The 17,932-nt window shown below is 42.7% G+C and overlaps 1 long non-coding RNA gene across 1 annotated transcript; it reads left to right on the top strand.

Annotated features, from left to right (window-relative positions):
- Positions 1-1,305: 1,305 nt before the first annotated feature.
- LOC311120586 lies at positions 1,306-16,923 on the top strand. The gene is made up of 3 exons (XR_014612174.1): positions 1,306-5,606; positions 9,040-9,140; positions 16,271-16,923. It is a non-coding gene; the product is annotated as an uncharacterized lncRNA (long non-coding RNA).
- The last annotated feature ends 1,009 nt before the right edge of the window (positions 16,924-17,932 follow it).

Below are 17,932 nucleotides of genomic sequence, written 5' to 3'. Positions count from 1 at the left end.
GCCTGATGACTCCTTGCTGTCCCCAGTCCACCTGGTCGTGCTGCCGCTCCAGTTTCAACTCTTCTGCCTGCGGCTATAGAACCCTGACCTGTTCACCGGACGTGATCCTTTGTCCCGGACCTGCTGATATCGACCCTCTCTCTACCGCACCTGCTGTTTTGACCTCAGAATGCTCAACTCCTGAGGTACTGACCTGTTGCACCCTCTACAACCACTGTGATTATTATTTGACCCTGCTGGTCATCTATGAATGTTTGAACATCTTGAAGAAGGATCTGGCCTTAATGGCCATGTACTCTTATCTCCACCCGACACAGCCAGAAGAGGACTGGCCACCCCTCAGAGCCTGGTTCCTCTCTAGGTTTCTTCCTAGGTTTCTGCCTTTCTAGGGAGTTTTTCCTAGCCACCGTGCTTCTATATCTGCATTGCTTGATGTTTGGGGTTTTAGGCTGGGTTTCTGTATAGCACTTTGTGACATCTGCTGATATAAAAAGGGCTTTATAAATACATTTGATATGAGGCCGCAGATGCTTTGTGTTTTATATAATATGACAAAATGTGTTTCTTTCTGTGTTGCAGGGGCAGTCAAGAAATGGAACAGCAAGGCCACAGAACATGGTGTTGAATTCTAACTTGAAATGACCTTATTCATGTTAACATATTAGTACTGGAGGTATGGAAATCTACTGAGTGAGATGTAGAAAAGTTTAGATTCTGCCAGAACATGTTATTGTTAAATCTCATGTATCCTCTGGAGAGGAGAAGGGCCACGGTCTGGTTTCAGTCGACAGATAAGGTAGGACAGCCGTGAGTTGGGGAGGAGGGAGGAATTTGGGCCGAGGTCAGGTCACATGAAGTGAGAAAGAATAGTCACCACTAAAGTCCTGTCTAGCAGCAGAGATGTATTGGCTGTCTAGAGGTGGTACAGTGGGGGAAAAAAGTATTTAGTCAGCCACCAATTGTGCAAGTTCTCCCACTTAAAAAGATGAGAGAGGACTGTAATTTTCATCATAGGTACACGTCAACTATGACAGACAAAATGAGGAAAAAAAATCCAGAAAATCACATTGTAGGATTTTTTATGAATTTATTTGCAAATTATGGTGGAAAATAAGTATTTGGTCAATAACAAAAGTTTCTCAATACTTTGTTATATACCCTTTGTTGGCAATGACACAGGTCAAACGTTTTCTGTAAGTCTTCACAAGGTTTTCACACACTGTTGCTGGTATTTTGGCCCATTCCTCCATGCAGATCTCCTCTAGAGCAGTGATGTTTTGGGGCTGTCGCTGGGCAACACGGACTTTCAACTCCCTCCAAAGATTTTCTATGGGGTTGAGATCTGGAGACTGGCTAGGCCACTCCAGGACCTTGAAATGCTTCTTACGAAGCCACTGCTTTGTTGCCTGGGTGGTGTGTTTGGGATCATTGTCATGCTGAAAGACCCAGCCACGTTTCATCTTCAATGCCCTTGCTGATGGAAGGAGGTTTTCACTCAAAATCTCACGATACATGGCCCCATTCATTCTTTCCTTTACACGGATCAGTCGTCCTAGTCCCTTTGCAGAAAAACAGCCCCAAAGCATGATGTTTACACCCCCATGCTTCACAGTAGGTATGGTGTTCTTTGGATGCAACTCAGCATTCTTTGTCCTCCAAACACGACGAGTTGAGTTTTTACCAAAAAGTTCTATTTTGGTTTCATCTGACCATATGAGATTCTCCCAATCCTCTTCTGGATCATCCAAATGCACTCTAGCAAACTTCAGACGGGCCTGGACATGTACTGGCTTAAGCAGGGGGACACGTCTGGCACTGCAGGATTTGAGTCCCTGGCGGCGTAGTGTGTTACTGATGGTAGGCTTTGTTACTTTGGTCCCAGCTCTCTGCAGGTCATTCACTCTGTCCCCCCGTGTGGTTCTGGGATTTTTGCTCACCGTTCTTGTGATCATTTTGACCCCACGGGGTGAGATCTTGCGTGGAGCCCCAGATCGAGGGAGATTATCAGTGGGCTTGTATGTCTTCCATTTCCTAATAATTGCTCCCACAGTTGATTTCTTCAAACCAAGCTGCTTACCTATTGCAGATTCAGTCTTCCCAGCCTGGTGCAGGTCTACAATTTTGTTTCTGGTGTCCTTTGACAGCTCTTTGGTCTTGGCCATAGTGGAGTTTGGAGTGTGACTGTTTGAGGTTGTGGACAGGTGTATTTTATACTGATAACAAGTTCAAACAGGTGCCATTACAGGTAACGAGTGGAGGACAGAGGAGCCTCTTAAAGAAGAAGTTACAGGTCTGTGAGAGCCAGAAATCTTGCTTGTTTGTAGGTGACCAAATACTTATTTTCCACCATAATTTGCAAATAAATTCATTCAAAATCCTACAATGTGATTTTCTGGATTTTTTTTCTCATTTTGTCTGTCATAGTTGACGTGTACCTATGATTAAAATTACAGGCCTCTCTCATCTTTTTAAGTTTTAGAACTTGCACAATTGGTGGCTGACTAAAAACTTTTTTCCCCCACTGTATATGTGTTTGTGTGTTTATTTACATTTTGGTCATTTAGCAGACACTCTTATCCAGAGCGACTTACAGTTAGTGAGTGCATACCCTTTTTCATACTGGCCCCTCGTGGGAAACGAACCCACAACCCTGGCGTTGCAAGCGCCATGCTCTACCAACTGAGCTCCACGGTCTTTTCAGCTATTTGACCCAGTGGGTGAATAAACTTGGTTTGAGTGTTTTACTCTGTCCGTCAGAACCTAACAATGGCATACGCAGAGCTGTGGGAGACCACCTCAAGCATGCCCCTGGTAAAGCCCAGGGTGGTGTTTACCACGATACCACGCCTTCAGCAGGCTTGAAAGGTGGGATTCATCTGTTTTCATCCATTCGTTTGTTTCAGTAGTTGAATCCTATTGTTGATTTCAACATTTTTCATTTTCAACAAAAATGTCCTGGATTTGGTTGAAAACTGATACTGAAGTTACATACTATTTTGACCAAGATATGTGTTGATTTTGCACCATATTGGTCTGTCATTGGGTTCATTTATTTTGCAATATGTTCAATTCAAATCAAGCTTTATTTATACAGCACATTTCAGACATTGATGCGACACAATGCGCTTCACAGGAAATAACTAATAAAAACAATGAAAATAAAAACTGAAATATTTACACAACAATCGCAAGGATAAAAAAACTAAAGAATAACAATAAAAATTGAAATACTAAAGAGCATTCTAAGGAAACAAAAAATCAGTTAATCACATAAATTATTATGATTACTAAGTGTTACACACCCCTTTGGAAATATGTATTGGCATTAATTCATTTCCAATAGGGAGGCATGGAATAATAAATTTTTTATATTTTGTCAGGCTGGATGTTTGAAATATGAGTAGGTGATTTGAGTCATGCTTCTTCAGTAGTGGAATAAAGACAATTAGCACTTGAATGTTGTAAAGAAATACTGGAGTGATGTAAGATTGTTAATAAAACAGTTCATAGACGCATGTGTTATCCTGCGTCAATGTTTATAGGCTGCAAGTACGTTGAAATGAAGTTGTTTTCAAGTCGTTGAAACAACGACCTAAAAAATACATATTTTTAACATTTACTTTCAACCAAAACCAAACGTAGATTGGACCTCGAGCATAGTCTTCTTTTCAACGTCTTTTCAACTATATTTTGCAAGGTGGGATACTGCCCAATGTCAAAACACCGTTTTAACGTGTCCAAATCAATAACCAATATGCAGAAACAGTTTGTGATAAATGGAAAACATAAACATAAAATGTACTATCGACACAAACATGTTCCACAATAGTAATCATATTGCTTGTATTTTTTTAAACAACCACCTTATTAACTGCACAAGCACCAAAAACACTGTTGTTTTGACAAGTGGCAATAAATCACAAATATCGATTAGGGGGGGAAATCAGGTTGTACATGCTGTTGAAACTAAAACAACAACAAAAATACACATGGAAACGGGCGATATCTTTTACTTCACTGGTTAGAGGACAACCTGCAGAAGACAGTCAGCTACATTTTGGAGTGATTCATTTAAATTTAGCGGTCCCCAAAACGAAGAGAAACGCAACACTTATTTGTCATCACTCATATCGATATCATGTTGAAATCAATTGCGCGCGAGGGGGGAGATGAGGTTGCACGTCCTGTTAAAACTAACAGCTCAAAAACCCACACGGAATCTGGGAATAATGTGTACATCACTGGTCAGAGGACAATTTGTAGAAAACAGCTAGCTACATTTAGAAGTGTTGCATTTTGAATCAAGTGGGTCGCCAACGTGGTAAGTGTAACACAACTAATTTCAGAGCCTGGATTTTCCCCCTGATGAGGCTAATATCAATTTCACGCTGAAATCAATAGAACAGGGGGAAAACGGTTGGTGCGGCGCACAATTGGCCCAGCGTCGTCCAGGGTAGGGGAGGGAATGGCCAGCAGGGATGTAGCTCAGTTGGTAGAGCATGGCGTTTGCAACGCCAGGGTTGTGGGTTCGATTCCCACGGGGGGGGCAGTATGAAAAATACTAAAATTATGTATGCACTCACTAACTGTAAGTTGCTCTGGATAAGAGCGTCTGCTAAATGACTAAACATTTAAATGGTTCTACATTGTGAAATTCATTAAAATACTCATACAACAATGTTAAAACATTGTGACATTATTTAATTGATATCATGAAACAACTCCTTCATGTATGTACTTTCTGATGTTTAATCAGAGTTCTTTTACCAGCGTATCTCTTGCCACATTGATCACAGCTATAAGGTTTCTCTCCAGTGTGCGTTCTCAAATGTATCATCAGGCTGCTTGATCGACTAAAACTCTTCCCACATTGATCACAGCTATAAGGTTTCTCTCCAGTGTGTGTTCTCAAATGTGCCATCAGGTTGCTTGAATCACTAAAACTCTTCCCACATTGATCACAGCTATAAGGTTTCTCTCCAGTGTGCGTTCTCAAATGTGCCATCAGGCAGCTTGATGCACTAAAACTCTTCCCACATTGATGACAGCTATAAGGTTTCTCTCTAGTGTGTGTTCTCATATGTACCATCAGGTTGCTTGATCGACTAAAACTCTTCCCACATTGATCACAGCTATAAGGTTTCTCTCCTGTGTGTGTTCTCTGATGTTCTATCAGGCAGCTTGATTGAGTAAAACTCTTCCCGCATTGATCACAGCTATAAGGTTTCTCTCCTGTGTGTGTTCTCTGGTGCCTAGTCAGATGGCTAGATGTAGTAAAACTTTTCCCGCATTGATTACAGCTATAAGGTTTCTCCCCTGTATGGATTCTCTCATGTCTTTTGAGGTCTGCTGAAGAAGTGAATATCTTCCCACAGTCAGAGCAGCAGTGAGCTGTATCGCCTGTGTGAATTCTCTGGTGTACTTTTAGTGAATCTGATCTTGAGTAACTCTTCCCACAGTCAGAGCAGTGGTGAGATTTCTTCCCTGTGGGTCTCCGCTGGTGTTTCTTGAGGTGTTCTGATCTGGAGGGACTCTTCTCTGCCTCCTCAGCTTCATGATGTTGTTGAGGCTCCCCAGAGGATCCACGATAGTCACGTCTCTCTTCTGTGTGAACGACAAAGTCAGACAGATGGTTAAAGGCCCACAACAGCAGAAATACTGTTTATTTGAGGTAAAAGGTGATGCCCAGAGCGTACCCATGAAGCTGTACAACAATTGACATCTGTTAAATTATTTGACAATTGTCTTAAGACAGTCAAGTGAGCAATAATAGTAATATCTTGTCTTGTTTTCACATTAGTAGTAACATCGATGATTGTAGGCTAGAAATATTAATACGCACAAAACATATGAACAAAATCATCCACTGTGAAAGTTGATACTTGCAGGCCCTTGATATGTAGGCTATGAGCAGCACTTCGTTAAATTGATCAAATCAGTTATTGTTTTCTTGATCAAACCGTGAGCAACACCTGTCAAACTCATTTCTCTCAAAACACAGGGATGTCGATTCACACGGGACTAGTAATACCAGAGGACCTTGGAGTTCGCCAAAAAACAGTAGGTTATTCTGGCTTGAATTGTTACTCTCCTGCCATGTAAAAATGACTGCCATGGCAGATTCAGACGGGACTAAAATTGCAGATGTGGTGTTTTTGTGCTTGTGCATATAATTACATTCAGAACCGCGGACAGCGACAGTATCCAAAGCGGGAGAAAGTACATTTGTTATAAAATAATATTATATTTATTAGTGTTGCATCATTATTTTGTACATAATATAACCATATACAATTTATGTATCACATGTCTTAGAGCTATGGACTGTGCCATCTCCGTGGCCTCCACAAAGTCTTGTGCACCAGCTGTTCCGGACGACTGTATGATCACTCTCTCCTTAGCCGATGTGAGTATGACCTTTAACCCCTGTAAATCTAAGCCGTTGGGGGAGGGGGGCTAAACTGACATATGGAATTGTTTTAAGATGGTCGTACTATGGATTACTTAAATTACTTAGATTGAAGCAAATCTGCGTCAATTGACTCCAAGGGGTTAAACAGGTTAATCTTCACAGACAGATTACCAGGATGCGTACTCAGAGCATGCACTGACCAGCTGGCAAGAGTCTTCACTGACATTTTAAAACGTCTCCCTGACCGTGTCTGTAATACCTACATGTTTCAAGCAGAGGCATTAATATGGAGTTGGTCCCCCCTTTTCTGCTATAACAGCCTCAACTCTTCTAGGAAGGCTTTCCACTAGATGTTGGAACATTGCTGCGGGGACTTGCTTCCATTCAGCCACAAGAGCTTTAGTGAGGTCGGGGCACTGACGTTGGGCGATTAGGCCTGGCTCGAAGTCGGCCTTCCAATTCATCCCAAAGGTGTTCGATGGGGTTGAGGTCAGGGCTCTGTGCAGGCAAGTCAAGTTCTTCCACACCGATCTCGACAAACCATTTCTGTTTGGACTTTGCTTTACGCACAGGGACATTGTCATGCTGAAACAGGAAAGGGCCTTCCCCAAACTGTTGCCACAAAGTTGGAAGCACAGAATCGTCTAGAATGTCACTGTATGCTGTAGCGTTAAGATTTCCCTTCACTGGAACTAAGGGCCTAGCCCGAACCATGAAAAACAGCCCCAGACCATTATTCCTCATCCACCAAACATTACAGTTGGCACTATGCATTGGGGCAAGTAGTGTTCTCCGGGCGTCCGCTAAACCCAGATTCGTCCGTCGGAATGATCACTCCAGAGAACGCCTTTCTACTGCTCCAGAGTCCAATGGCAGCGAGCTTTACACCACTCCAGCCGACACTTGGCATTAAGCATGGTGATCTGGGCCTTGTGTGCGGCTGCTCGGCCATGGAAACCCATTTCATGAAGCTCCCGACTAACAGTTATTCTGCTGACGTTGCTTCCAGAGGCAGTTTGGAACGCGCTTCAGCACTCAGCGGGCCTGTTCTGTGAGCTTGTGTGGCCTACCACTTCGCGGTTCAGCCGTTGTTGCTCCTAGACATTTTCACTTCACAATAACAGCACTTACAGTTGACCGGGGCAGCTCTAGCAGGGCAGAAATTTGACGAACTGACTTGTTGGAAAGGTGGCATCCTATGACGGTGCTACGTTTAAAGTCACTGAGCGCTTCAGTAAGGCCATTCTACTGCCAATTTTTGTCTATGGAAATTGCATGGCTGTGTGCTCGATTTTATACACCTGTCAGCAACGGTTGTGGCTGAAACAGCTGAATCGACTAATTTGAAGGGGTGTCCACACACTTTTGTATATATAGTGTATTTGCGACTGCTCGACTAAAAAAATCTCAGTCTAAAAAAATCTCTGTCGACAAAAGAGCCTATTGACCAAACAATCGACCAGTCGACTAGGGTCAGCCCTAAAAAAAATGAAAATACATTTGCAGAATATTATACAATGACTTATCAACAGCTCCAACAATTTGACCCCCACAGGAAAGCCTCACTGGCAGATATAGAAAGACCCATAAACTGGATAGTCATTGATTCCTGAAGAATATAACTTTTAAATGCCTCAAATGTTTCAACTGTCTTACCCCATCAGAAACCAAAACATTTTTTTTTTTTTTTGTCATTTAGCAGACGCTCTTATCCAGAGCGACTTACAGGAGCAATTAGGGTTAAGTGCCTTGCTTAAGGGCACATCGACAGATTTTTCACCTAGTCGGCTTGGGGATTAGAACCAGCGACCTTTCGGTTACTGGCACAACGCTCTTACCCACTAAGCTACCTGCCGACCCATAAGCTCATATAACGCCACTGTTTGGAAACAAACACTGTTTAGTCTCAATTTGGTTAAAACTGTGATTTTGACCTTATGGACGGCCAGTCCTTGTATTCATAGTGTAGTGAATTCCAGGGGTAGCCCTGAGCTGGACTCAAACCTGGGTCCAGAGACTGTCAAGCCAACACCTTATAACTGTTATACCAAGATGTCTGAACTTCTTGATGAGGTCGCTAGGTTTTGGGTTAAGGTTGCTACAATAGCTTTCTCTATGAATTTGAGAGTGGTTACATTTCTCCAGCCCCCATCCCTCAGCTGTTTACCAAACCAAGTCTAAGGGCAGCCATTTTGTTTATGTTTAAATCCAAGGTTGTCCCTTTAAAAAAGCCACACATCAATCAATCCACCAATCTGCAGTTCAAACAATAACAAAGCTGTCATTCTGCCACTGTTTTGGTAATAAGATGATGGATGGGACTGGAGAAATGTAACTACTCTCACATTCATAGACAGACCTATGGATGCAAGGACTGACCATCCATGGTATCAACATTATAGTTTTAACCATGTTGAGGCGATACAGTGTTGGTTTACATTTACATTGTTTCTAAACATTGGAGTAGAAAAAGCTTATTTTGGGATCTGATGGGGTACGACAGTTGAACTAAGCTTATGAGGCATGTGTTATATTCTTCAAGAATGTAAATAATTTAAAAGTCCAAATATGGATGTAGCAACTGCAGATTTCCCCTTTAACACCACACATCAGATCAACAACTGCAGAGTTTGTGCCTCTGTTTTTAAGATGCATCTTACTGCTTAGTTCATCATTAGAGCCATTGGATGCCTTAAGGTGCCTTTGGGAAACCGGAACCAGATATCCAGTTCCCTCCTCTTCCTCCCCCTCTTCTTTCACTCCAAAAACTGCATCCTCCTCCTCTTTTACTCTGAACGCGTCTTCCTCTTCTTTCACTGTAACGTCTTTCTCTTCTTCTTTCACGGTAACAGCCTCACCACCCTCTACTTGTTTTTGCATTGTAACATCCTCCTCTTCCTCCTCCTCTTTCACTAGAGCTTCTTTCTCCGTCCAGCAGACCTCCTCTTCTTTAGCAGGAGGAGAGTAGCTTAGTGAACTCATGGTCGGGGATGTTAGCTAGCTAGGCTAGTGCTAACTTAACCAGCCAGCTAGCTGACCAATAACAACAACACCGTAAATATGAAATTAAATGGGATAACTAACTAGACGACAGAAGTAGGTTTAAAACACAGTGGCTATTATACACGAAAGCGTCTAAAGAGCTTTATTGGTTGGGCTATTTTGGCTAGCAAGCTACCGAGGTGTCTGACTAACTGTTGCTGCTGTTGAAAGAAGCGTCCCGTCCACTAGATTATACGTCACACTAGCAGCATAGCCTTAAAGTGCCACATCGCCATCTGCTGACTGGAGTGGGTAACGAAGTTGAGTAAAATGTAGATTTTATTTTCAGACAAAAAGTTAAAGCGTAGGAAGCATGAGTTTTTTTTACCCACCAATGTAACAACACGGTGGCGTTTTAAAGACGTAATAACGTAGTTGTAGTCATAATCTGGTTACCTATAAGTACACACATTGTTATGTTTTTGGGGTTATTACATATTTATTATTTTATTTCCAATATCTTCTAAACTACCCACAATGCACTATTTCTCAACATCATATTGATCTAGTCTGTGCTACAGTTTGTATGCTAGCCCCTCTAACGAAAGGTTTAATTATCTAACCTAAAAAAAATACTTGTTACTCATTGATAATTGGCGTCCACTTTGTCTTTTAAATAACGATTCTAAGCTAATAGCTCTGGTTTTGGATGCCGTTATAGATGAGTCCCGGTCAGGGTTGATGAGAAATAGACAAATCTCGAATAATGTCACACTGCTATTAAATATCATAGATTACTCAGATTTGGTCTCTGATGAGAGTTTTATTCTCTTTTGTGATTTTATAAAGCCTTCGATACATTTTACATTTTAGTCATTTTAGCAGACGCTCTTATCCAGAGCGACTTACAGTTAGTGAGTGCATACATTTTCATACTGCCCCCCCAGTGGGAAACGAACCCACAACCCTGGCGTTGCAAGCGCCATGCTCTACCAACTGAGCTACAGGGATAAAGTAGAACATTACTATTTTTCATGCCCTTAAAACATTTGTCTTTGGATATTTATTTTGTAAATCTATTAATATTCTGTAAATGCAACATTTAAAGTTTTGATTTCACGAGCCTGAAATAATAAATTTTTCATACGCACAACATTTTTGTTTATATCCCTGTCAGTGAGCATTTCTCCTTTGCCAAGATAATCCATCCACTTGACAGGTGTGGCAAATCAAGAAGCCGATTAAACAGTATGATCATTACACAGGTGCACCTTGTGCTGGAGACAATAAAAGGCCACTTTAAAATGTGCAGTTTTGTCACATAACACAATGCCACAGATGTCTCAAGTTTTGAAGGAGCGTGCAATTGGCATGCTGACTGCAGGAATGTCCACCAGAGCAGTTACCAGAGAATCATCTTCAATTTAATGCTCTGAACTCCCCAATCTCCTGCATGTCCCTCTGAACTCCCCAATCTCCTGCATGTCCCTCTGAACTCCCCAATCTCCTGCATGTCCCTCTGAACTCCCCAATCTCCTGCCTGTCCATCTGAACTCCCCAATCTCCTGCATGTCCCTCTGAACTCCCCAATCTCCTGCATGTCCCTCTGAACTCCCCAATCTCCTGCATGTCCCTCTGAACTCCCCAATCTCCTGCATGTCCCTCTGAACTCCCCAATCTCCTGCATGTCCCTCTGAACTCCCCAATCTCCTGCATGTCCCTCTGAACTCCCCAATCTCCTGCATGTCCCTCTGAACTCCCCAATCTCCTGCATGTCCCGCTGAACTCCCCAATCTCCTGCATGTCCCTCTGAACTCCCCAATCTCCTGCATGTCCCTCTGAACTCCCCAATCTCCTGCATGTCCCTCTGAACTCCCCAATCTCCTGCATGTCCCTCTGAACTCCCCAATCTCCTGCATGTCCCTCTGATCTCCCCTCACTATTCTCCTCCTTTTAGTCCAGTAACTTGACTTGGTTAACACACCTTTCACTTAAAGCACAAAGGTAAGGCTAGTCTGTCAAGGTGTCTGTAGGAGAAACTATTTTTTTAAACAAAACCAGCATTGTAAAACGGCAGCAAATTTAACAATGCTCAGAAGTGGATTCAGTTGCATGGCAAGGTAGTTTTCCATGGTGTATTTGAGTCTTTCCATGTAATTAAACCGCCATAGAAAACGTAGATTGACCGGGGTTAGAGGAAGCAACAGATCTGGAGATGAAAATGACGAGGGTTTCAAGTTGATTTTGATTGGGTCCGAGGCGGCCGGAAACAAAAATGGTACCACCCTCCCGACCCAACGCTGAAATATGGAAGAGATACAACCAGGAGGGGGCGTGGCCTAAACTAGTAACGGTCACAGCAAACTAACGCTCTTATTTAAATCAACACTGTTAAGGACAAGCATATTAATAATAATAATAATAATATGCCATTTAGCAGACGCTTTTATCCAAAGTGACTTACAGTCATGCGTGCATACATTTTTACGTATGGGTGGTCCCGGGGATCAAACCATGCTCTACCAATTGAGCTACAGAGGACCATTAAGGTTAGAATATTGCAGAGAACAATCTAATTATTAATGTTGTAGAAAATTGTCTTTGTCCTCAGTCAAACACAACGTACTTTCAGAGTTTTTTGTAGAATTAAGATAGACTTTATTACAATCAATATAGCCGAGGTGGTCTGCAGAGCATCTAACTTTCCACCTCTCAGCTCTCAGTTTATACAGTCATTTTACATTCATTTTAGCTTAATCCCTCCCTCTTTGGTTCCTCCACCACTGTCTCCAGTTTTCACCTCTTGACCGCTCCGCCCACTTCCTTAATGGCGGTATCTGACTTCCCTCCCTTCTAGTTCCGTGTCTGGAAACAATAGTGGTGGGACCAAACCCTGTCATGCAAAAATAACAGAGCCATTTCCTGGCTCCGTTCTGACCCCCTAATTGATTCCCAAACCTATCTATCGATACTTAAAACATGGCAGGTCCATAATCAATTTTCTCAAACATACACAAGCCTCCTCCCTCTGTACCACCCAGTCCAAACGCCCCCGTCATGCTGTGATTAACCAGGTTTAGTCTGAACTCTGTTCAACCCTGGCTCTGTTCCAGGACTATGCCTAAGGAGAGAGGTGAAGGGCAGCAGTCTGGTTTCAGTCACTGATAAGGCTTAGAGTGGATTAGAGAGGAGCGAGGAATTAGACCCGAAGACAGGTCAGATGAAAAGAGAAGTCGGACGTTTACAGACACTTACAGGTGGGAGTCATTAAAACTCGTTGAGGTATGAAGAGAGATGTCTATGTTATACTGTGTATATTTACTACTGTATGAGTTCTGTTGGTGTACTCTACCTGTATGTACTGGTAACTCAAACGGCATCCTATCCCCATAGAGCTCTGCTCAAAAGTAGTGCACTATATAGGGAACAGGGAGCCATTTGAGACACACTTTATGTGTGTGTGTGTGTGTGTGTGTGTGTGTGTGTGTGTGTGTGTGTGTGTACAGTTGAAGTCGGAAGTTTACATACACTTAGGTTGGAGTCATTAAAACTTGTTTTTCAACCACTCCACAAATGTCTTGTTAACAAACTATAGTTTTGGCAAGTCGGTTAGGACATCTACTTTGTGCATGACACAAGTACTTTTTCCAACAATTGTTTACAGACAGATTATTTGACTTATAATTCACTGTATCACAATTCAAGTGGGTCAGAAGTTTACATACACTAAGTTGACTGTGCCTTTAAACAGCTTGGAAAATTCCAGAAAATTTTGTCATGGCTTTAGAAGCTTCTGATAGGCTATTTGACATAATTTGAGTAAATTGGAGGTGTACCTGTGGATGTATTTCAAGGCCTACCTTCAAACTCAGTGCCTCTTTGCTTGACATCATGGGACAATCAAAAGAAATCAGCCAAGACCTCAGAAAAAAAATTGTAGACCTCCACAAGTCTGGTTCATCATTGGGAGCAATTTCCAAACGCCTGAAGGTACCACGTTCATCTGTACAAACAATAGTACGCAAGTATAAACACCATGGGACCACGCAGCCGTCATACCACTCAGGAACGAGACGCGTTCTGTTTCCTAGAGATGAACATACTTTGGTGCGAAAAGTGCAAATCAATCCCAGAACAACAGCAAAGGACCTTGTGAAGATGCTGGAGGAAACAGCTACAAAAGTATCTATATCCACAGTAAAATGAGTCCTATATCGACATAACCTGAAAGGCCGCTCAGCAAGGAAGAAGCCACTGCTCCAAAACCGCCATAAAAAAGCCAGACTACGGTTTGCATGTGAGTAAGACCTTTAACCCCTGTAAATCTAAGCCGTTGGGGGAGGGGGTGTAAACTGACATATGGAATTGTTTTAAGATGGTCGTACTATGGATTACTTAAATTACTTAGATTGAAGCAAATTTGCGTCAATTGACTCCAAGGGGGTTAAACAGGTTAATCTTCACAGACAGATTACCAGGACGCGTACTCAGAGCATGCACTGACCAGCTGGCAAGAGTCTTCACTGACATTTTAAAACGTCTCCCTGACCGTGTCTGTAATACCTACATGTTTCAAGCAGAGGCATTAATATGGAGTTGGTCCCCCCCTTTGCTGCTATAACAGCCTCCACTCTTCTGGGAAGGCTTTCCACTAGATGTTGGAACATTGCTGCGGGGACTTGCTTCCATTCAGCCACAAGAGCTTTAGTGAGGTCGGGCACTGACGTTGGGCGATTAGGCCTGGCTCGCAGTCGACCTTCCAATTCATCCCAAAGGTGTTTGATGGGGTTGAGGTCAGGGCTCTGTGCAGGCAAGTCAAGTTCTTCCACACCGATCTCGACAAACCATTTCTGTTTGGACTTTGCTTTACGCACAGGGGCATTGTCATGCTGAAACAGGAAAGGGCCTTCCCCAAGCTGTTGCCACAAAGTTGGAAGCTCAGAATCGTCTAGAATGTCACTGTATGCTGTAGCGTTAAGATTTCCCTTCACTGGAACTAAGGGGACCGAACCATGAATAACAGCCCCAGGCCATTATTCCTCCTCCACCAAACATTACAGTTGGCACTATGCATTGGGGCAAGTAGTGTTCTCCGGGCGTCCGCTAAACCCAGATTCGTCCGTCGGATTGATCACTCCAGAGAACGCCTTTCTACTGCTCCAGAGTCCAATGGCAGCGAGCTTTACACCACTCCAGCCGACACTTGGCATTGCGTATGGTGATCTGGGGCTTGTGTGCGGCTGCTCGGCCATGGAAACGCATTTCATGAAGCTCCCGACTAACAGTTATTCTGCTGACGTTGCTTCCAGAGGCAGTTTGGAACGCGCTTCAGCACTCGGCGGGCCCGTTCTGTGAGCTTGTGTGGCCTACCACTTCGCGGTTCAGCCGTTGTTGCTCCTAGACGTTTCCACTTCACAATAACAGCACTTACAGTTGACCGGGGCAGCTCTGGCAGGGCAGAAATTTGACGAACTGACTTGTTGGAAAGGTGGCATCCTATGACGGTGCTACGTTTAAAGTCACTGAGCGCTTCAGTAAGGCCATTCTACTGCCAATGTTTGTCTATGGAAATTGCATGGCTGTGTGCTCGATTTTATACACCTGTCAGCAACGGTTGTGGCTGAAACAGCTGAATCGACTAATTTGAAGGGGTGTTCACATACTTTTGTATATATAGTGTATTTGCGACTGCTCGACTAAAAAAATCTCTGTCGACAAAACAGCCTATCGACCAAACAATCGACCAGTCGACTAGGGTCAGCCCTAAAAAAAATGAAAATACATTTGCAGAATATTATCCAATGACTTATCAACAGCTCCAACAATTTGACCCCCACAGGAAAGCCTCACTGGCAGATATAGAAAGACCCATAAACTGTATAGTCATTGATTCTTTAAGAATATAACTTTTAAATGCCTCAAATGTTTCAACTGTCTTACGCCATCAGAAACCAAAACATAAGCTCATATAACGCCACTGTTTGTAAACAAACACTGTATAGTCTCAATTTGGTTAAAACTGTGATTTTGACCTTATGGACGGCCAGTCCTTGTATTCATAGTGTAGTGAATTCCAGGGGTAGCCCTGAGCTGGACTCAAACCTGGGTCCAGAGACTGTCAAGCCAACACCTTATAACTGTTATACCAAGATGTCTGAACTTCTTGATGAGGTCGCTAGGTTTTGGGTTAAGGTTGCTACAATAGCTTTCTCTATGAATTTGAGAGTGGTTACATTTCTCCAGCCCCCATCCCTCAGCTGTTAACAAACCAAGTCTAAGAGCAGCCATTTTGTTTCTGTTTAAATCCTAGGTTGTCCCTTTAAAAAAGCCACACATCAATCAATCCACCAATCTGCAGTTCAAACAATAACAAAGCTGTCATTCCGCCACTGTTTTGGTAATAAGATGATGATGGGGCTGGAGAAATGTAACTACTCTCACATTCATAGACAGACCTATGGATGCAAGGACTGACCATCCATAATATCAACATTATAGTTTTAACCATGTTGAGGCGATACAGTGTTGGTTTACATTTACATTGTTTCTAAACATTGGAGTAGAAAAAGCTTATTTTGGGATCTGATGGGGTACGACAGTTGAACTAAGCTCATGAGGCATGTGTTATATTCTTCAAGAATCAATGGATATATATAAATAATTTAAAAGTCCAAATATGGATGTAGCAACTGCAGATTTTCCCTTTAACACCACACATCAGTTCAACAACTGCAGAGGTTGTGCCTCTGTTTTTAAGACAGTACTTACTAGTGTTAATCAGGGCCCGGTTTCTCAAAACCCTCTTACTGCTAAGTTCATCATTAGAACCATTGGATGCCTTAAGATGCCTTTGGGAAACCGGAACCAGATATCCAGTTTCCTCCTCTTCTCCCTCATCCTTTTTCGATGTGACAGTCATCTCCTCCTCCTCTTCTTTCACTCCAAAAACGGGAGCCCCCTCTTCTTTCACTGTAACATCCTCCTCCTCTTTCACTCTGAACGCGTCTTCCTCTTCTTTCACTGTAACATCCTCCTCCTCTTTCACTCTGAACGCGTCTTCCTCTTCTTTCACTGTAACATCCTCATCCTCTTTCACTCTGAACGCGTCTTCCTCTTCTTTCACTGTAACGTCTTTCTCTTCTTCTTTAACGGTAACAGCTTCACCCTCTACTTGTTTTTGTATTGTAACATCCTCCTCTTCCTCCTCCTCTTTCACTAGAGCTTCTTTCTCCGTCCAGCAGACCTCCTCTTCTTTAGCAGGAGGAGAGTAGCTTAGTGAACTCATGGTCGGGGATGTTAGCTAGCTAGGCTAGTGCTAACTTAACCAGCCAGCTAGCTGACCAATAACAACAACACCGTAAATATGAAATTAAATGGGATAACTAACTAGACGACATAAGTGGGTTTAAAACACAGTGGCTAATATACACGAAAGCGTCTAAAGAGCTTTATTGGTTGGGCTATTTTGTCTAGCAAGCTACCGAGGTGTCTGACTAACTGTTGCTGCTGTTGAAAGAAGCGTCCCGTCCACTAGATTATACGTCACACTAGCAGCATAGCCTTAAAGTCCCACATCGCCATCTGCTGACTGGAGTGGGTAACGAAGTTGAGTAAAATGTAGATTTAATTTTCAGACAAAAGGTTAAAGGGTAGGAAGCATTAGTTTTTACTCACCAATGTAACAACACAGTGTGGTTAAAGACTTAGGAACTTAGTTGTAGTCACGATCTGGTTACCTATTAAGTTCAAACAGTTATGTTTTTGCGTTATTACATATTTATTAACTTATTTCCAGATATCTTCTAAACTACCCACAATGCACTATTTCTCAACGTCATATGGAGGATCTACTCTGTGCTACCGAGTTTGTATTTTAGCTCGGAAGCTAACTCAAGCTGGATAACGTTAGCCACGCCTCATGTTTTTCATGCACTGTGTGGTTGTGTTATCTAGTGTGAACCTGTTACCACAACAGGCTCTGGTGCCTTCTTGCCGTGGGCTCAAAACCAAAGAGAAAATCAGACCTGGCAGTGACATACTAGACCCTGGCAGTAAATCTAATACTCAGGTGCTTTAAGTCATGCATGAAAGGTCTGGGGTGGTTCCGTGGTTATAAGTTACTGACCTAAAACTCACTAGTTTAAAACTCACTAGCTTCTAGAACTCTGGTCTTCCTAAAACTCACTAGCTTCTAGAACTCTGGTCTTCCTAAAACTCACTAGCTTCTAGAACTCTGGTCGTCCTAAAACTCATTAGCTTCTAGAACTCTGGTCTTCCTAAAACTCATTAGCTTCTAGAACTCTGGTCTTCCTAAAACTCATTAGCTTCTAGAACTCTCGTCCCATTGGAACGAGCCCAAACAAAACTCATCTCCAATACAGAAAAACGTGCAGTCAAAATAAATTGTGATCCATGACAACGCACTGGCTAAATGCAAAACACAAATCCTTTTGACTGCCCACCCTTGAGACAATCAGCAACCAAGTTGTCCTTACCACGGACATGTCTGATTTCAAGAGGAAACTCCTGCAATATCCG

The sequence above is a fragment of the Coregonus lavaretus genome, assembly GCF_964263955.1.
Source record: "Coregonus lavaretus genome assembly, contig: HAP1_SCAFFOLD_47, whole genome shotgun sequence".
Taxonomy (NCBI): Eukaryota; Metazoa; Chordata; class Actinopteri; order Salmoniformes; family Salmonidae; genus Coregonus; species Coregonus lavaretus.
This window is presented reverse-complemented; position numbering and strand designations above follow the sequence as displayed.